Genomic DNA, 22,341 nt, shown 5'->3' with positions numbered 1-22,341 from the left:
ATGAAATGTGGTTAAAAGCTCTAAAACCACGAATGCAGCATAATGTTTTACCCCATAGTACATTTTGCCACTATGTACAGCATCAAAATTATCTCTACATTCTATCACAATTTACCTCATTTTAATCAGAATGCAGAATGTATCCCTCTGGCACATAAATATGTGGCAGGGCAGAGCCCTGCTGATAAATTTATTATATTATGATTTAAAAAGAAATGTATTGTTTGAGGTTAAAAACACGATGTATTATTATTGGATGGTATAGTTTAATGTAGTTTGGCAAGGGTGAGGTTTGGAGCTCATCTCTGCCAGACTACCTCTTGTGAGAATCTGTGGTCGGCAACTAATGATTTAGAGACAAGTTGGCCATTGACCACGCATGTTAAAAGTCTCTCGCAGAATGTGGCCATCTCCAGATTAATTTATTGCTGATTTGGAGATGGTCACATGTATAAAAACCTGTCGCTTTGGCTGAATGAGGTGGGTGTACAGAGAGGAGAAACGTGAGAGAGAGAGGCGAGAGAAAGATTAAAACAGTAATACAATTGCTATGCATGCTAGAGGGACCAGCATGGTACTTGTTTTGGTGGAGGTAATTTTGTGTGCCAGATTTGTTTTGTTTAAACTTTTATTTTTGGCTCTGTGAGCTGTGTTTTTGTAAAGGAGTTTGATTTATTTTCATATAATAAATATGCACAGCAGTGCTTTAACACACAGTACTTGTCTCTGTCAACTTCCTGGTCTGTGACTGAATAAAATAATCAAGAAAGCATGGAGAGAAGAACAAGAAGGCATAAATGATGGAAGCTGAGTAAAAGAACAGGAGTAGGAAGCACCTTTTTACAGAGCGAGTTATAAATGCATGGACTAGCTGACCAGGTGAAGTAGGATCAAAAACACTTGGAGCATTAAAAAAAAAAAAAGACTAGATTATGTGCTTTTAAATGAGTTCCCCCCAGTAGGGAGGATGGTGGGCTAACAAGGGATGAGCCTTGATGGGCTGAATGGCCTTTTCTCATTCCCAAACCTTTCTTATGTTCTTAAGAAATTGGTCAAAACACTGTTCTGGGAAATATGTTGCCCATCACTCAGGAGCAGTACATTCACACAAAAATATAAAGTAGGTGTGTTAGTTCAAAATGAGTGTTAAAGAACAGGTATTTTAAAATTGTAGCAGTTACTTTCCCTTGCATTTTTATGATACTTGCAATCGTTCTAATACTGAGTGCTGAAATGCTGCAATACTCAGTTGCATTGTTGTTATAATTATTTCGTTTGACCAGGGCTGTGCTTTCAACTGTTTTGAGAGACCCAGCAGTTTAGCAAAGCCTCTTTAACTTTGTCATCCTGGTTAGTGCCATAGATAGCATCTCTGTGGCTACCTGTAAGGTCCTTTTAGTTTCACACTGAAGCCCCTTTGTGGTAACTACATAGATAAGTCAATGTAATTAGGGTTATCCTAACACCACGACTATACAATCTAATTTCTAGTCCTGTCTGCATTGCACTTGGTGGATCAGATATGGTAAAAACTGACAGGATTTTCACTGTGTGTGGTAGCCATGGAAACAGTAATGTGTCACAAACTGGTATGAGGAAGGGCAAGAGAAATTAAGCCCCTTTCACACTGGCACTCCTACCCGGGCCCTGACTACTAGGGTCACAGTCCCGTGTAGTGTGAAACCATGTACCTGGGTCGTACCTGGGTCGTACCTGGGTCGTACCTGGGTTGGCACGACCCACCTCAGGATGTGGGACGACATGCTTTGACCTGGGTCGAGCGAGACAAAATGCATAACAGCCATTCATAAGCCGACTCTGTAACAAACAGCCACTCCTGCATGAAGGTTTCACTTCCACAAGGAACATTTCTGCTTATTCTGTTTAGCCACATTTATGTTGACTGAGACACACCATGATTCTGATTGCAGCAGGGATGAAGAAACATTTGTTCTGATCAACATTTGGGTCAACGATTCGATCCAGAGAAGCTGGATGGGAGCGTCTGTAACAAGCTGCTTCCGGTGTGTTGTGTATGCGCATATGCTTCTGTCAGCCAAGACTACCCTGTTTCTCAAAAAGCACTGTGAAATTGCGTAGCTGACCCGCATGGCACAGGGTCGCAACTCAGGTAGCATCCGACCCGAGTAGAGTGTGAAAGAGGCTTTAGAGGTTCAGCTTCGATAAGGAGCATTGCTTTTCAAAACTATTCGAAGCACTTTCACCGGTCAGGCAAAATAAATAAATACAACTCTGAGAAACGACACTCAGAACTGCTCAAAAATGAAATGACCTGAGCACTACAACACAACCTCCCTTTCTGAAGCGAAGCCGGATGCGCCCGGTTGGGCATATTGAAGAATCTGAATACACTAATATCCCATTTATTCCACTGTGCTCCGGAGTGTGTGGCTGCACATGGCTGTCTACCTTTGCAATTCCAATAACAGGTATGTCTGTGTGAGTGAGTGCGTGTCTGAGAGTGGGAGTGTTTTGGCGCTTTCACAGTGAGGTGGCTAAATCATTTTCCTGCATGGAGAAGTATCTTAACCAGAAGAAAGTTGATAATATTGTATTTAAAAGCAAGGCTAACAACCAAGTATGTTAAATATATACACAGTAGTGCGCACATTTATTTGAGCACCCAATTGCTTCTGTTGCTTTGATTTGTTGTGCATATGAACTGAAAATCTTGGAACATTTTCCAAATTAGTCATTGTCTAATTTAATTTTAATAGGCCACACATGCAATTCATTTAAAACAGTAAGAGAGGGGTTCCTGAGTGGCACATCAGGTAAAGGCACTCTGTGTGGAGTGCAGGATGCACCCCATTGCCTGGAGATCTCAGGTTCAAGTCCATGTCATTGCCAACCATGACCAGGAGTTCCCAGGGGGCAGTGCACAATTGGCCAAGCAACACCCAGGTAAGGAGAGCTTAGGTCAGCAGGGCAATCCACAGTTCACCACACACCAGCAACTCTAGTGGCTGATAGGGTGCCTGCAGGTCTGCTGTGGAGCCATTCAGATCAGTGCATTATATATCTGATGGCATCACTGTGGATCTGCAGTGCAAAAAAAGATGCCCTTGGCAGGGACATGTTTCAGAGGATGGGTGTGTCAGCCACTGTTTCCGGAGTCAAAAGGGGGTTACAGCAGTGAGCCAGGATTAATAACACAATTGGCTGTTCCAAATTGGGGAGAAAAATGGGGTAAAATCATTGGCAACAACTAAATAAAAAAAACAAAATAGGAACTGTAGCAGGGCGGTAGGAAAGCTCTGCTGCTGAATCATATTGTTTGTTTATTTTAGAACGGCATCTCCCCTTCAGCCCCTGTGTTATTTTGTATTTGTTTATTTTATATTTGTGTTTATAGATGACGGCGAACCGCCGTGTGTTTTGTATTTGTTTATTATTTTGTATGACGGTACCATATTGTTTTAAAAATGTATTTGTGTATAAATGACGGCGAACCGCCGTGCGTTTTGTTTTGCAGCGTTGATGGGAAGCCCCATCCACCTTATTAAAAACCGTGCAGAAGGTGGCCATCTCCCGAATTAATTAAGTGATTAATTTATTGCTAATCGGGAGATGGTCACCTGTATAAATACCTGCAGCTCTCTCCCTGTGTAAGGGAGGGGGGGTTCAGAAGTGGAGAACGGTATTTTAAAAGAATAAGGATCCGTGAAGGCTACTGCCTAGCCGGACCTTAGCGTTTATTTTTGTGTTCGTGATTTATTTTGTTTAATTGTTGTATTTCTATTTCAAGTGTTTAATTTTGTTCAAATATTTTATTTATTTTTTGGTTCATTAATAAAACGGCACATGCGCCACTGCATCGTCCCTTCTGTTTTGGTTGTGCTTCTTTCCGTGTGGGTCCCCACAAAGCCATTTCTTGCCACAAGAACCCATAGCTATAAATGGTAAAATGCCTTGGACCTTTTAGAAAAATGGTTTAAGATATCTAACTAAAGCATGAGGTGGTCTAACAATTTCACACAGGTTTTTTTATATTGTGTGTATATTGTTTCTATATCCCTGATTTATCACTAATTATTGACCGACAATTGAAATTCTCACATCACAAGGTTTTCCTGCAGGTAGTGATATAAAGGACAAATGTGGAGGTGTTCTAATAAATGTGCACACTACTATATACTTATTATAAAGCATACATTACTCATATATGGTCCATTTAGAGTGTAATAACCAAGACTTAAATCATGTTTTCTTACCTATCATTAGCATTAATCTATCTTCTATACATGGTTTTATTTGTTTCATTGCCTCTCCACTGTCAGTGCTTGTTTGACAGGAGTCTGACCGCAAGTGTAATTTTAGAGTGCCATAATTTCAAAGTGAAAATAAATAGTCTGGAAAATTAAACAATTTACAGGAAAATATTAGATTTTTTGTATGCTTGTGGCAAAGCGATGCGTTATTAGAGATTTGCGCAGTGCAGAGCAGATACAAAACAGACAGACAATTCCAGGTGCAGCAAGACACAAAACACAAACACAGTTCCTAGTGACAGTGAATAAGTGCTAGTAGTTTATTACAGTTCTCTGTGAAATGCAGAGGTGAAAGTGACATCCAGGTTTATGCTGGCTTTCACTCCAGCTTAGGATCATGCTACTCGTATTCTATTAACAAAAAGACAACAGTTAACAGAACATTAACACACACAAGACAAAACTCACGGTTCACAATACGACAACACAGACCCCTTGTAGGTTAAAACACTAACCATTTACCAAGGACGGGATCACTTACACTATGCCCCCTATTTATACCCTCGCTCACTACTCCTAGGTTAACAAGCGCATCCCCTCCTCCAATCCACGAATGCCATGCTGTCTTCTGTCCGAGTCATTGAGCTTGGGTACCGTAGCTCAGCCCCCTTCCTAAATGACCGACTTCTACCTACCCTAAGGAATAAATTGTCATGCCATTTAGTTAAGGGTACTCTGTTTCTTTTACACAGCGCCCTCACAGGTCGGGAGGAAAATCTAACACAAAGAATCATTCAATCTCTGTCACAACGCTTTATAAAGTCTAAAAGATATTTTAAAGTTGTAAAGCGTATTACTGCTGGAGGGGTAAGGGTAGGTCTGATTGTAGATCCCCAGGCTGCAAACACGAACTGCGGGTCATCACATTTCATGTAACATTTATTTCCCTGCTTACGAACTATAGTCCAGCATATGTTCAGATTCCACCAAGATACTCATCTCCGCTGATTCTCTATGAGGACTTCCATCACGCAATGCATCACGCAATGCGTGGAACGTAAAGAGAGCTCAGAAGTAGTTTTTCTATTGAGAGTCAATGGAGAGGTGTCAGATTGAGTTGCTTTTCAGCTGATCTTATCCATGTTTACAAATAGAAAAACTTATGAAGGGCTGGATGTCTGCTAATTTTCTTCAGCTGAATAACAAATCAGAACTCCTTCTAGTAGGATCTGAAACTCAAGAATCTCAATATAACTGCCCCGAACCTCGAAAACCTGTGCTGTTGCCTTCTCCCACAATACGAAGCCTTGGTGTATTTCTTGACAGTAACCTCTCCTTTGATGCCCACATCTCCTCCATAGTCAAATCTACCCTCTACCATCTTCGAGACATCTCCAAAGTCTAAGAAAATCAGCCCAGTCCGACCCGCTTTCCAAATACACAGTACTTAGAGAGACTTCATGTGTTCTGTAGGGTTTTGCATGTATGTTGTTTGAAAGCTATCCCAGGCAGAGCATGCCTGTGTGGGCTAACACACCAGAGAGACCTACAACAGGACTGAGTGAGTGAGTGCCAGGCTCACTGCTGGTTCCACTTCTCTGCCTCCGTGACTGATTACATCATTTGATTAATGTTGTTCACTAAACTATAGTTTTTTTCTACCCAAAAACCGAAGTCAGCAGTGAGACCGTAATTAAAAAATGTAAATTCTGATGGCTTGTGCAGGTTTATTGTGCAAATACAGTGCGTCCCCGGGGGGCTGAAAAGAGAGGGGGGGGGGGGGGGGGGGAATCCGATATCAAAGCTATTTCTAAATTTACAAAATAAAGCTTGTGAAAGGAAGCAAGCCTCCTGCTGTGGAGTGTGGAATATTAAACTCCTCTAATTAAAAAAAAAAATCTGTCTTTCTTACTTGAGGTGTTCACAGTGCTTATCTTGGTGGGACGGGGAGGCTGGCAACACAATACTGCTAAACCCCACCCTAATATTAATCAACTATGTTTACTAGAATGCCTTGTCTGACAAGCACTTCCAGCTATGAAGTCAACCTTGTGAGACAGGGTTTTCATAAACTAAACTAGATTGTGATGCACACTGCTACTCCTAGCCCCACAACAAACACAGTCTAATAAAAAGAAGCTTCTATGAGTAAATAGCATTTCAGTTGTTTTATTTTTTACTTGAGCACAGGAATTGCTCTCCTGTTCTAGTTACCCCTCTTGTCATATTGTACAAAATGTAACCAAGGAAATATCAACAAAATTGTGTTTAAAGACATGAGTCGGCGCCATTTAGAAAATGGGTATTAAGGATGCAGTTTCTTTTTGTATTGCTGGCAATACAGAGCTGTACTCTAGATGGTGCTGGTGCTTGCTGTAATAAATCTAGGCTGGGTTACATATGTCTATGGCAAGAACTGATACTAATAATTGCAAACATCACGAGAATGAAATGGGACGATAAAAATAAACTTTCAATATGATTTTCAACTGTACATAGCCACATTCTCTGTATGTATTATAAGGCTCTTGGGGATGTTGGCACCTCCTTTATGCATGCAGGGTTTGTCAGGACTCTCAGGGTTGCTGTTGTCTGCATCCGCGGGACGCACATCTCTCAGTGTGACACGACCAGCCTCATCCCACAAAGAGTGTCAACCTACACCCTGAGGTGGGTCACTGGGACTGTGACCCAGATAGTCAGGTGTGTCAGTGTGAAAGGGGCTTATGAGTTATACTTGTTCACATGGCCTCTTGTGTATGGTTATGTGTTTTGCTGAAATCCATTTCAGGCTTTCTTATTGACTGCTTCCCAAGCATAAGCAACTGTGTTTGAAAGAAGTTAATGGCTGCTGACAGAATGAAATGGCTCAAAAGTTTAATACATTTTTTTTCACTACTTGTTTACACTGTAGTTACAACACTGCTAAGTTTAAGGGTCTACTGGCTGCTTGATATTTAATCAGAAAGTTAGTTCAGGCAACTCAGTAGATAAAAAATGGGACCTTCAGTTTTTTTAATTGAGAGTCCTGGACCCTCAATGGGAAAAGATTTTGGAGGGCTTTGTTATTATATATTTGTCTTTAAATCTGCTAGCCTCACCTTCTCAATAAGCTACTAACAACCAAACGTGCAAGATGGGCCGAATGGCCTCCTCTCGTCTGTCACCTTTCTTACGGTGTTATGTTCTCTGCAATATATATATATATATATATATATATATATATATATATATATATATATATATATATATATAGAGAGAGAGAGAGAGAGAGAGAGAGAGAGAGAGAGAGAGAGAGAGAGAGAGAGAGAGAGAGAGAGAGAGAGAGAGAGAGAGAGAGTAGGTGGAGCTAGCCGAGGCCCCATTGTCACATGATTTGAATGGAATGGGGAAAGCTGTTCAGTCGAGGCACTTTGGTTTCACCGGACAAGCTCAGTGTGTACTCAAAGCCAGGCAACATTTAGAGAAAAATATTACTGGAGTCACAGAACCACTCAGAATGACTGCAACTTACTTGTTGTTTTGAGAACTCAACTGAAGAGTTAAATATTTATCACAGGTACTTTTAAACTTATTTTAGAGGATTTCAGTGATCCAGACCTGATGAATGAAACATGAAAAGCTGCCTGACTAGTACTTGACCCCGGGGGACTCTTTTTTAGATTTGACTTTATTTCCATATTAATTAATGGAAATGCTCCCAGCAGCATGAACTCTACCAAAGGTGTTGGAGATCAAACAACAGCACAATGAATTCTGACAGCACTGTAGATAAATGAATACTTCTATCTCTGAATGCAAATACTTGCACAGTTATTAGAATATATTCCTTTACAGAATTACTTATACTAGAACTCCCTGTGATATTCAAACATGGGCTGTCCTTAACATGGCGGATGTATTCTGTGATATGTAAAATATACTTTATTAGCACTTGTTCCACTTGTTTGCTCTGATCACAGCCTTGACACAACTAGTTCAACATATAAGATCTACTACAAGCGCTCTTGATCCTTACAAACATATTAAAAGATGTTCTTGGTATTATTATTACCTGCATTTTAAAAATTATAAATGGTTAGTTTCCTCTGGTATAGTTCTCTCAGCACTTAAGGTCTCTGTTGTAAAGCCTAAGTTTAAACGCAATTTGAGCCCTAAAGTCTTCAATAACTATAGACCAATCTCCAACCTATCATTCTTAGATAAGGTTCTAGAGGGAGTTGTTACAAGAAATTCTATCTCTTAATGGTATATTCAAGAAGTTTCAGTCTGGTTTTCCTGCTGCACATAGCACCGAGACAGCCCTTGTCAGAGTGAATGATGTGCTGATAAGCTCTGGTTGGGGCTTTCCATCTGTTTTAATTCTTCTAGATCTAAGTGCTGCCTTTAATACTGTTGACCACTCCATCCTACTGAATCATCTTGAAAGCCCAGTAGGAATGTCTGGTCTTATCCTGGTTAAAATCTTATCTTTCTGATAAGACTGTTTCAGTTCATCTCTATTGGGGAGGTAAAATCAGCATTATCAGAAGTTATCTATGGTGTTCCACAGGGCTCCATTCTAGATCCCTTGTTGTTTTTCAATATATATGTTACCTTTAGGTGACATTATCTTCCATTGCTATGCTGATGAGACCCAGTTATATTTGTCACTAAAACCAGGAATTTATTCTGCCTGGGTGTTATTGGCTACTTGCCTTACAGACATCAAGCATGGGATGTCACAGAATTTTTTAATGCTGAACTCAGATAAAACCAAGGTTATGCTAGTGGGCTCACAGAACCAAGTAAAAGGAAATGTGGGACTACATGAGCTTGACCCTTGCAGTCTCTCATAAAAACTTAAACTAGAAATGAAAAGTTTGGGGTCATGTTTGATCCTGATCTGTCATCTGAGACTCATGTTAGGGAAGTTACTAAAGTATCTTTTTACCATTTGAGAACTATAGCCAAACTTAGACCAATTATTTTCATCTCTGATGCCAAAAGACTAATGCGTGCCTTTGTTTCATCTAGAATTGATTATTGTAATGCACTTCTTTCTGGTGTCCCAAAACATGTAGTATTCTGCTTGCAGCTTGTTCAGAATACCGCCACTAGAATTCTGACTAAAACCAGGAAAAGTGAACATATTACCTTTATTTTAGTTTATTTACACTGGCTCCCTGTGCAGCATAGAATTGATTTTAAGATTTAGCTGTTAACTTACAAGACCCTGAATGTTTTAGCACCTAGTTAAGAGTTACTGACCCTGTGTCTTCCAAACCGCACTCTGAGATCACAGGCTGCTGGTTATTCCTAGGGTCAACAAAGCAAGAGCTCTGAAATTATGAAATGCTCTGCCTTTGTTTGTCAGGGAAGCTGGGACCATTACAGTTTTCAAGTCAAGACTAAAAATGCATTTTTATAAAATTGATTTCTTATCTTAGTGGGTTTTAATGTAACTTTAAAATTGCTGCTTTTGCATTACTGTGTAGACTGTTATTTAAACCTGTTATTTAAATGGTCGGATTGTGGTAGTTGTATGTGTGACATGCTATACAAATGTATTGTGGTTTGCTTTTTCTGCTATGTACTGTACAGTGCTTTGCGATGCTTTTGTATAAAAAGTGCTACATAAATGCAATAAATAAATAAACATGGCAGAAACTCCATAAGGTGTTGGAAGGTGTCTTGAGGGATGTTAATATTTTACACAATTCGTACACAGAGGTAGGCAAGGAGCATGATGCTGAATGAGCTTTCTCAATTGGATTGAGATCTCGGCACTGTGGAGACTGTGGAGGAAGTCTTTGTCATGCTCCTGGTGCCTTTGCTGTAGGTCACATGGTCGGATCGCAGATGGATTGGAGTGAAACTACAACATGTGATCAGGCACCAGGAAGCAACAGCAACTTTCCATCTACAGCACTGTGTTTAGGAATGTTTAAATACTTCAAACTGAAAATACAAGAAGCAAAAGAGAACCAGTGCTAACCGAATACTGCTAGCAATAATATCTGCTTTCAAAATGTCCAGCAGATCTCTGATTTATGTCGTAGTTTGTTTTAATGTACATAGTAAAACAATCCTGAATTTCATACTTTACTTCAAAGAAGTTTCACATCCCCAATTCACCCTTATACGCTTGCAGCAGTAACAACATTAATCTCTGGAAATTGAATGCTCCCGCCACCATTGATTGCGTTCTGCCGCTGGCTGCCCGCAGTTCAGTTAATCAAGTCTGAGCACCATACCTCGAAATAAGCAGCACAGGAGGATCACTGTCTCTTCAGCACGCGCAGGGGAATGACACACACAGACCCCTCGAGACATGGACTGGCAAATCCCCAGCCTTCTCTTCTAGCTCCTAATCAGCTTCTCGTTATTTAGTTAAAGGAAATTCATACTGAGGTTACACGCTATCTAAATCCGGGCCTAGTTTGCATTCCCTGCCTCCGTCTGCCTCATTTTGTTCTGGAAATTGGATTTGCCACCAGTGTGATTGAAGATTAGCTTTTTATTAGAACAACTACTGTTCTGCTTTGTGATGATCCATCCCTCCCCCCACAGTGTTTCCTGACAGCGATGCTCAATGTTTCAGGGATGCATGACTGAGCTAAGCTGTGAGGCTCTACTAGGCTCACAGGACACCAGGGTCCCAGCATGGGATGTGTGTTGCCACCTGCACAGGTAAGTTTAAGCATATCCGCTCTTTAATTTAGTTTACTACATCCCAACGTGTAGCCATTCACGAAAGGGAAAAAATTTAGTTTCCTTATATTTATGACTGCCCCCCTGTGGCAAAGGTTCATCAGTATCGCTACCTAAACTAAAGGTGTAATATGTCTTCTAAAATGTTTTCTTTGAGATGTTTTAGCCAGTTTAACATAATTAGTTTTATCAGTAAATACTCACATTCACTCCTGAGTGGCTTACCTGGTAAAGGCAAGGCCACATAATGTGCAGGGTGAGTCACACCTTCAGGGGGTCTATGTAAAGTCTGATCCCAGAGGGGTGAAACAGGCAACAAATACCCCAATAATACCAACTCCAAGCACCCCAAACCAATGTAGATTCCAAATGTTTTGGCCCTCGTGCATATGTTGTCCAACATATGCTTTAAAAATATCAATGAATGAAGTGACAACAGCCTTTATGTTCATGAGCCCATAGCGTGTCACTGGCCCACATCCCCTATCCACTGTAATAACCGAGATTGCAGTGAAAGCTCATCATCTTTTATATTCTGAAGGGAGTTTGTCATCATTTGTATTGATCAACCCATTCGATTTTCAGAGCAGCTCTCGTTGGAAGCTATAATAGATTCTTTGGTATATCGCTTATAAAAAAACTAGAATACAACTGGATAAAATTATAATTCCAGTATGGTGAAGAAACCCAAGCAGAAGGGTGAGCCGAACACAGCAGTACCTGTGGTTCTGATACAGTGGATGCCTGGATGGTTCTGGTGTCATGATAATGCAATGCATTGCCAGGGTGGGGGTTTAACAAAGTACATAGAGCGAGCAAAATTATTCCAGTAAGTATTACCTAATATGTATTAACAGCTGTTTGTAGATCCTACATTAAAACCAATTTCGCACACATTATGGTAATTGCAATTTATTTTTTTATAGCTTTTTTTCAGCAATTAGTGAATATATTTCAGTAACCCAGTTGACACTGAAAACATGAATGAAAAAGGAAAAACAATTCAGAAGTGTTCGTGTTTCTATAGACTATGGGCTAAATTCTCAATGCTATTTACTCCAGATCCATCACTAACCAGCTTCATTCAGAAAAAAGAAGACACACTATAAAAACAAACAAAAATAACAAATGTTATTAGGCATCGTTACAATGTAATTAGTGAATTATTTGTTTTTCACCATATAACCCTAACCCTATCCCTAACCCAAACTCTTCTGATACAATAGTGTACTTACATATATCATAAGATTTACACACTAAGTACATTGTAACTGTACATAATAACACATGTACACATGTATTTACGAAGTAACTACTACCTAAATACACAGTAATTAGAGACACTTAGGGGTAGATGTACTAAGATGGGCCAGTCGCAGAACAAACATAACGCAATTTGCATTTTCATTGCGACAATTTGCAAAGTATACATTTTCTCGTCTGTACTAACAGAAAATATGTTAATGAAGAGAGCCACCCTATACTAATTTAAATATGAGTTGTATTATCTTAGTGAGATCTCTAGCATTGCAAGAGTAATGCGACATAAATAATAAAAGTCAGTTTATTCCCATCAGATTTTTCATCCCCAAATAAAAATGTGTTTCTAGCAAAAAGCTTTTCATAATCACACAGTAACCCCTCGCTAAACCGGACATATTTGACAAGCTTAAAAAAATACATTGCACACATACATCTATAGTGCTCAATGTATTTTAATTGCGCTGAAATAACACTAATGTGTTTTGGGTAGGCTACACATTACATTATGTCAAAATATAACTCTGTACAGTAGGTCTATACAGTATTCAGTACAGTAATAAAATCAAATGAATACCTAGTGCACTTTCTTTTTACTTTAGACTGTAGGTTACCGGTAACACAAAATATCATGCTGCTGCATTGTACGCATTGGTGAACAATGAGAATAAAAGATTATTTTAAATTGAAACTGAATGATTTTTGCTTTTTTTTAATTATTATTATTTTTAGCCTAGACAACTAACACAAAATAAACCATGGTGCCACATTGACAAGTTTTAATACTTACAGGAGGACAGTCAGTTCTCGTTAATACAAATTTCAAGGGACCAGCAACAAATTTCGCATTATACCACTAATTCATATTATCATGAGTAACCTATAAGTCAAATGTATTCTGTCTGTTTTTATTTAAGTTAGTCAGTGGTGCAGTGCTTAATTCTGCACAATTACAAACCACCTGTATATTAATAGAATAGGTGTCTTTTCTATTTCTATAGATATGCTTAGAATGAGCTGGAGGGGTTAGTGGCACGTGTGCAGTCTATTGCTCCCAACACACTGAGGAAACCAGAAATGTCATAGAAATGTGTTTTCAAGGCATGTAAGTACACCCTGCTTTTAGGGAAAAATAGGTATTTAGGTGTTCCCCTCAAAAAGACACTGAGCACAACTGGCAACGCACTGGGAAATGCCTGCAACAGCTGCCACTGTCCCCTGAAAAAACCCAGAGGTAAGATAATGCAGGGTGGACTATAGTTTGATCACTGCAGGGACAGCATGGCTTCTCTGGGGGTTAGGCGCCAGGTCATCTTTTAAATCAGACAGCAGCTCAAGAATGAAGTTGCTGCCGACCTTGGACCTGTGCTTAATTTGGTCTTCATTTAAATCGAAAAGGGTAATGCGTGTGCAAAATACCCTTCCTCTTCTCATCCTACAAATCACTCGTTCTTGCTGCAATGGTAAGTGTCGCAATTTCCGGCAGCTTTAGTACATCTCATTATAATATTTGAGAACTCTGATTTGCACTCCACCCACCTTTTGTGAAATTATGCAGGAACGCCCATAATTACATATTCATCTAAAGTTGAACCGCAAAGAAAAACTGCTGCTGCAAAGCATTCCCTTGAAAGTTGCTAACTGCTTTTCGCTTGTGTAATACATTTCACCCTAGATGTCCGACTCGTTTGCAACTGGTTTGCCACCATTGTGACAGGCGCAACACTACCTCTTAATGTTTAGTGTTACCCTAATTTGAATACAATTTTGAACAAATGCACAGATTAATACATTTTGAATAATTTTCAATGAAAGCTATTGAAATGAAATATAGGTCATGCCCTTCATATTTACTGTGCACAGTAATCCCTGGCGATATCAAATACATTATTCTAGTTTAAAAACTGAAAATGGATTTGTGCTACTGTGGCTCAAACCTATGATTTGATAAGTGGTACTAAATTTTCGAGTGCACAGCCTTTGTGAAGCAAAGCTGATTGAAATAAGACATGCTAAATGATAATTGATTGGAGTAAGTGCTTTTAAACAGGGTGAAGGAGGTTGGGCACACACAGTGCAGTCTGTGAAGTTCACCTCCTCCTCCCTAAGATCCACCAGGGAGCCTAGCATTCAGACTGCCTCAGTCTGTCAATCAGAATATAGAAACCAAGCCATTTCAAATGCTGGGAAACACACTTCAGTCAGCTGTTTGATTTCAAATGAAAATGTTGTTTTTAAATACATTGTTTTCATGTTAATTGATATGAGTGCTCTTGTATGTAAGAAATCCATGCACGATTTGAATGACAATGTTTTATCCATAATTCCACTGCTAGCAGGTATCAGTTAAGACTCAAGCTAGGCTGTGTGACTGGCAATACTATCTATCAACACTTATTATTAACAAACATGCAGGACATGTTTGATTCCCACTCAGAGCGTTTTGAATGCTGCTGGGTACTTAAACATCTGTTGCTTTAAACTTGCATCCCGGTGAAAATGTCTAGATTGATTTCATGATGTATATATAACTTTAAATAGGGTTCGAGAAATGTAATCCAATTTACTAAAAGATGTAGCTGTGAAAGGGTGGCTTTGCAGGAGTGATGTCAGACCAGATAAGAAACCAAAACAATGAACGGTGGGCCGAAACTGAAACGCTCAGTATTTTATTAAATAATAGAAAATAAAAGAACAAATAACAAATAAACAAATAACAAACAACTATCGTGTGGTGTATAAACAAGCACGCTTAGCAATTGTTATAGTTGTGGTTCTTTCCCTCCTGTCTCCACTCTCGTTCTCTACTCCGAACCCTCATCTAAGAGCGCAGACAGCTATAGGCTTTTATACCTATTAGCAACAATTAATCAATTAATTAACTTGGGAGATGGTCACCTTCTGCACCAGGTTTTTATGAATGGGGATTTCAACCCCATTCATGTGGCTTTATTATAAGAATGGCTTTTCGCCGGTCTCACACAACAAATAATAATATCGGACGGCTTTAGTCCGTCCTCACACAAGCATATATATAATTTAATACAAATAATACTGGCTTTCACCGTCATATTAACATATGAATTATAATACAAATACAATAATAAACAAAGGGATGGGGCAATCCACCCCAGTAGCCCACTCAGTTCTGCTGTATTATATTTTGGCATTAACGTTGCCTTGCTAGTCTTAAGCAATTATCGTTGCATTACTAAGAAGGATCATACCTATAAGCTTCTGGTTGATGTTTCACTGTCCTTTTGAAAGACTTAAGAAGTTGAATTCAATGTTCAATGTTTATGACCACAATCTCATCTGACCATGTAAAAGCTTCCTCATCACAATGCAATACAGTTTCTTCAAGTTAATGGTGGCCCATTGTGAAAGGGCTGCAATGGCTCTCAACGCTCTATTTTGTTACATTGCTATGCTTACACAATGTGTATGACAAAGTCTATAACTGCTTGTGGCAAAGTGGGTAAGTGTGTGAAGGTAATGCAGCAGTGCAGAAGAAACAGACAGACAACGATATCCAGATGAAAAGGTGTTGATTAGTTGTATTTTGTCCAAAGTCTGATGGCAAACAACAGTAAACAATAATGAAGTAAAGGGATACAGCGGCGTGTATCACTTTATTTATAATCCCCGGGTTTGACCATAACCAAAAAGTCCGGTCCCTTATACACCCACACGTAACACAAAACACATACACATGTAACTTTAGTGAGTGAATTAATGCTTGTGGTGCAAATACAGTTCTCCTGGAAACCAGGGAAGTCCAGGTTTCCAGGTTTGATGCTGGCCTTCAGCTACAGCTCCGGATTGTGTTAGTAGTCTAAATGACAAACAGCTTTTACTCGAGACAAAATAAACACGTTGGTTTCTAACCAATTACAAAGGAACAGATCAGTTAACTACATCCCTTATTTACACCCTCACTCATGATCCCTTGGTGCGGGATGTTGAGTTTGTGTACCGTAGCTCCACCCCCTTTCTAGATGGCTGACTTCCACCTAACCCTGGGAATAAACTGTCATGCTTTTTAATCTAGGGTACTCTGTTCCCTTTACACAGCGTCCTTGCAGGTCAGGAGGGAGATCTAACACCAAGAATCATTCGCTCTCTGTCACACTGCTACATACCACTGTTAAACCCTATGGTTAAACACTTCACTTATCTACTTTGGAGAAAACTAAAATGTGTTACTCTAATGCACTCCAAAAGGCTGTGTGGCAGTGTGAAGGATCAGCCTGGTGTTAATCAAGGTAATACAGTGTGTTCTCAAGAGGGATTAGATTGCATCAGACAAAGACACACAACGCTTAAGGTTTGCCTCCTAGAAGCAGGCATACAAGCAGTGAATGGGATGTAGGCAGGCACTCATGTACCTTAACAATACTTCATTTGAAACCCCACGTGACACAAATATACACGTTGTCATATAAATTAGTATAACAATAATGGCCTTCCAGATCCTTGCATTTAACTAATTTATGACTTGAATAGCTTATTCCAATAAACATATATAATAAGAACAATAAGAATCAAATAATACTAATCGTGCTGTAAAGTTAATTTTATTGCTACTGCAGCTTCAAGGCGGTTTAAAACGTACCTCCGGGTGGAATCCTGGGTATTAAACAGAGTTGTTATAGAAAGTGATCCAGCTTGTGGATGGTGAGAAGGAAGTGCATATGCGTATTTCTCTGTGGATCACATCACATACTGTATTATGGCAAGCTTCAGTCCATTTTTTAATGTATTAAAGTATCTTCATTCTTTTGAAAACTCTTGAGCACCAAGATTGGATTTAATAGATAAAACACTAATATACAGGTGCCTGCCTTTTTCATTCACCTCCAGGACCATTTTCATATTCACAATGAGATATGCACTGTGTCACATCTTCATATTCTACAATGAGATTACAGAAGGATATCTACATCATCAGATGGAAAACAACGCAGGTGGATGGAGATGTGGTTTGCTGCAGAGCTGCATCTCGGTTGGTGCTTGTCTTGGCGAGAGCTGAGTTCAAATCGGCATGGAATTCGGCATCTGCTCTCATGTAATAGAAATCATGAAGATCTGGATACATCCAGTGACTGCTATGAATAGTGCAGCTGGCAACAAGGGAAAGACCTCGTGACAGCATGGAGAGACAGCTGACAGGAGGAAAGAGACCCCATTGGGGCTGGCAAGGGTTAGCTACCCTAGTTGGCAGTATCCAGCTCTTTGTTTTCAAAGGTAAACAGGATGCTGGAGACACCCGCCCAAGACTTCTAAGACATTAAAGAGAAAAATACCCCTAGAGTCTACGAGAGTGGGGGTGGAAGATGACTCAACGTTGGATAACATGGTTAACGATTTAGGAATGGAAACGGATACGAGAATAGAGAGTACTTCACAAAAGACTAGTTCAAGATCTGCAGCTAGCAAAGACATGGAACTCCAGGTTTGTGTTTGCAGCCTGAGCAAGGCGACAATGGTCAGGGGTGTGAAGATTCATTGAGTTTAAGTGCACCAAAGTCCAACTGGAAATGACATTAGTAGATTCACGTGACAAACGCGTAAGGGAGGCAGTACCTGTGTTGAAAACTGGAAGAAAATGGACTGCAAAGAAAGCTGTGGAAGATACTATGGCTGCCCTTCGAATCGGAGATATTATTAAGTTAAACATGGAAAAGGAGGTTTTGGTCTCAGTTCAGCTCCTCTTACATGGCACAAGGCAACCCAAGCTCAACAGAGGAAGCTGGTAGTCAATGAGGTGCAAAAGCAGGAGGAGATGATCAGGTGTGTAAAGGCCATTTCCCAGGCCAAGCAGGGAGAATGGATGAGATGGTGAAGTGTGGAACAATGCAAGATCGGCTGGCAAGACCTATGGACAATGGAACAGAGCATGATCAGTTTCCTCATCAGATCAGCATATGATGTTCTCCCATCACCACAGAACCTAAACCTCTGGGTGGGTGAGGATCCATCATGTCCTTTGTGTTCATCACCTGCAACATTAAGGCACATTTTGACAGGATGTAAGGTGGGTCTTAGCCAAGGACGGTTTACTTGGCGCCATGCTGTGATGTTTGGCCTTAGCATTGGAAGACAAGCGTAACCTGACCAATAAGTTGCCACCAGTTCCATTAAAAAGCATTACACACAAAAGACAATATTACTCCATCCAGGAGAGCAACCATCAAGAAAAGGTGTTAAAACCAAGCCTCGCACAGGACAACTGGAAGCTGCTAGAATCTGAAAGATGCTGGCAGATGTTGGTCAACGGCTTTTTTTTCCACCTGAGATTGCCACCACTAACCTTCGACCAGACATTGTCTTATAGTCTGGATCAGCATGCCTTGCTCATCTGGTAGAGTTAACAGTGCCATGGGAAGATGCTGTGGATGAGGCGTATGAGAGGAAGAAACTTCTGTATGCTCAACTAGCTGCTGAAGTGGAAGAGCGAGGATGGAGAGTCCGAGTTTACCCAGTGGAGGTGGGTTGTTGAGGATTTTGTGGCACACTATAAGAGTTGCTTACCTGCTTCAACACAGCGAAGAACTTCTCTTGAATAGACTTTCGAAAGGAGCAGCACTGTCGTTGACTTACAGATACGTCTACTATTTGAAAAAAAAGGAGCGCACTTTGGAGTAAAAAGCTTTAAAAATAAGACCTGCCACAAGTGACAGATTTGAAAATACCCTCTTCTTGTTTTAGTGAAAAGAATGAAAAAGTGTGGAACAGAAGGGATCAGTTTGTACAAGCATCACAGCAGATCTTAAAACGTTAGTTAGGGTGATAATATGCTAAAGTGTCTGAAGGATCAGCGCTAAAGGGCTTATTACTCTGAAACCAAGCCCTCCAGTGGCTTAACTATACACACTATGCAATTATTTATTTAATTATTTACTTGTAATAAATGGGAGAAGTACCCATAATTTCAGCCTAGTCGATGCAAAAAAGAAAAAATTTGTTCCAAATCCATTGTATTGTCATTGCTGTGGTCTGCTAATGGTTTTGCTAGTTTCTCCAGGTTAGTACACTGGGTTTAAAATTGGATCCCAGTGAGTATTTTTAAACTTTTCCATAAGGAGAACTTTAAATATGACTGTTTCTGACTGTCTGCAACTATATCATATTACAAGTAATTTCTCCATTTATGATTTTGCCAAGAGTTAAAAAGCCCCCCTTCAACACTCTGCCCCTGGTGGATATAAGAAATACCACTTTTGTTTTAAGTGGTATTTGTTGCTGAAGTGTATGGATTGTTGCAGGGGGACTGGTTAGTGCTTACACTCTGGTTTACGAGCTGTACATACAAAGAGAAAAACAATGAGTTTTTATTTAGTAAATTGATTATTATTTTGTATTAACCTGTTAGGGTTTTAAACCCCTATTTAAAATCGAGACATTTCAGCTAACAGGGAGTGGATTGGCTGGTGTAATAGTGACAGGAACAGGATTCACTGCTTGATTGGTTGGTTTTGTGTCTTGTTTGGAGGATCCAGCAGAGTATGATATTGTAGACCAATTCTGTTTTTGCTGAACATTTGCTGTCCAATAGCCGTGAAGAGCTTCCATTAAGGTGTTCTGTTACAGGTGATTTCACTTGCCTCCAGACCAGTGTCAGATAGAGGTTGAACGGCTGTTTCTCTCAGTGATTTGTGTACCTTTTGGTCGGATTGGCTTTTTTCACTGATGGTATCCATTAATTGCCACATGTGTTTTTTCCCAGTGGTTTGTAAATATACCAAATAGATTGTGTGGCAGCATTTTCAGGAGAGAAAGGCTTTGGCTAAAGGTAGGGAGGCATATTAGGGTGGTATTTAATGATAGATTGCATTGGGCACATTGGTTCAAACATACAACCTCTAAGCATAGATTTATTTCATTCAGCTACATCAGTGTTTTTTTTTTGTGGGTTCGTTATAGGTAGCATATCTCAAGTCATTTTCATGAGTATTGATTTTGAAGGCGTTTGCAGGCCGCTCTCGCAGATATTTCAGGACGGGCAAAGTGTAATTGTATATCGAACCAGACTTTATACTGATGTTCACTGATGTTCAAGATGCCAGAGGATTTAAGTTTCTCTAGATCAGATTTAGCGATAAATTCATGCTTTCCCTTCGGATAAAACACATTATTTGCTGAAATAAAATCAGTATTGTGGAAGATATGTCTGTTTCTAATGTGAGGAGGATTATTGAAAGGCCTATTTAGGTCAGCTCTGATAGAGATGTAACTTTGCACATTGCAGTTTTCTTTTGCATTCCTTACAGAGGCATAAAACTGTTGCTCCTTCAGTACAGACGCACTAACATTTTCAAATTCAATATGAAAATGCTTTTCAGATAACCAAATCTTAAAAACAGATACTGACCATTTGGTTTGTTGTCTTGTTCTTAGTTCATTTTCTGCCACTTTGCCCCTGCAAAAGCACACAACGTTAATTTCTAATTGTCTCTGCGTGTGTGTGTGTGTGTTTTCAATACATATATAGTGTCGTTGCTGCCCTGTTTGAAAGTCATAGTATTGTAGTATCTACTGGTAATAGGGAATAGGGGCCACCGTGGGACAATCCAGTTTTCCACTGGATCTCTATTCTTGTGTTTATTCTCTCTCTCTCTCTCTCTCTCTCTCTCTCTCTCTCTCTCTCTCTCTCTCTCTCACCATTGTTGGTGGTGTTCTGAAGCTCGCTGATGTATATTTGGCTCAGTTGGCTGAGCTTCAGTACCATTCTACGGAGGGGATTCTCTTGTGGGGGCTGTGTGCAGCTCCACAGTGCAGTGTGGTGGTAGGACTGCGGATCAGCCTGCTGTAGATGGACCCAGTAGTTGAGCGCTCGTTTTCGTATGGTGGAGTAAGGGGAACAGGCCTAATTCAGCGCTGCAGGTGCTGTTGGCTGCACTCCTGTGAACCTGCAGGAGGTGTTTACAGAATTCCAAATTGAAATTCTCTATGGGGCTTTGTGGCAAAGTAACTGGTAAGGGGAACAGGTGTAGCGGTGATGAGGTGCAGGAGTGATGAATAGACCATGGTGATTTAGTGAATAAGTGCTTTATTGCTCTTTTTCCAGGTCTGGCAACCATCAAATAATAAATCCCCGGGAATACACAACAATGTGTAAAGCACGGGGATAATAAAAACAAGGGCACAGTCCTGAACAAAAACAACGGCACGGTCACCAGTCCTGGGTGATCGAAAACGTGCACGGGCTCAGTGCAGTGGTGCTCCGGATAGTGCTTTCCTTTTGACAGCTCCAGAGGTGTGCGTTAACTTTCTATTAGTGCGACAAAGACAGACAATTACAGACAGACAGAAAATAACACACAACACGTATAGCACTCTTCACAAATACTCTCTGAGAGCTCCTCTCTCAGTCCTTCTCTCCTAACGTTAACCCAAACGAAGGAAAAGATCAGCGTTACCCTGGCCCTATATGTAATCCCTCATGACATCTAGGTAAACGGTTGCAGCTACCTTATTACTTGCAGCTGCCCCTCGTTTACCTTTCAGGTCAATACGGTCTTACAACAGAGTCTCGCTTCTTTCCAGACTGACCCACTTCCCGGTCCCGGAAATGAACTGTCAGGCCAGCCCTTCCAGATACTTAAGAACATAAGAACATAAGAAAGTTTACAAACGAGAGGAGGCCATTCGGCCCATCTTGCTCGTTTGGTTGTTAGTAGCTTATTGATCCCAAAATCTCATCAAGCAGCTTCTTGAAGGATCCCAGGGTGTCAGCTTCAACAACATTACTGGGGAGTTGATTCCAGACCCTCACAATTCTCTGTGTAAAAAAGTGTCTCCTATCTTCTGTTCTGAATGCCCCTTTTTCTAAACTCCATTTGTGACCCCTGGTCCTTGTTTCTTTTTTCAGGCTGAAAAAGTCCCTTGGGTCGACACTGTCAATACCTTTTAGAATTTTGAATGCTTGAATTAGGTCGCCACGTAGTCTTCTTTGTTCAAGACTGAACAGATTCAATTCTTTTAGCCTGTCTGCATATGACATGCCTTTTAAGCCCGGAATAATTCTGGTCGCTCTTCTTTGCACTCTTTCTAGAGCAGCAATATCTTTTTTATAGCGAGGTGACCAGAACTGAACACAATATTCAAGATGAGGTCTTACTAGTGCATTGTACAGTTTTAACATTACTTCCCT

The sequence above is a fragment of the Polyodon spathula genome, chromosome 23 (assembly GCF_017654505.1).
Source record: "Polyodon spathula isolate WHYD16114869_AA chromosome 23, ASM1765450v1, whole genome shotgun sequence".
Lineage (NCBI taxonomy): Eukaryota > Metazoa > Chordata > Actinopteri > Acipenseriformes > Polyodontidae > Polyodon > Polyodon spathula.
Note: the sequence above shows the minus strand (reverse complement) of the source record.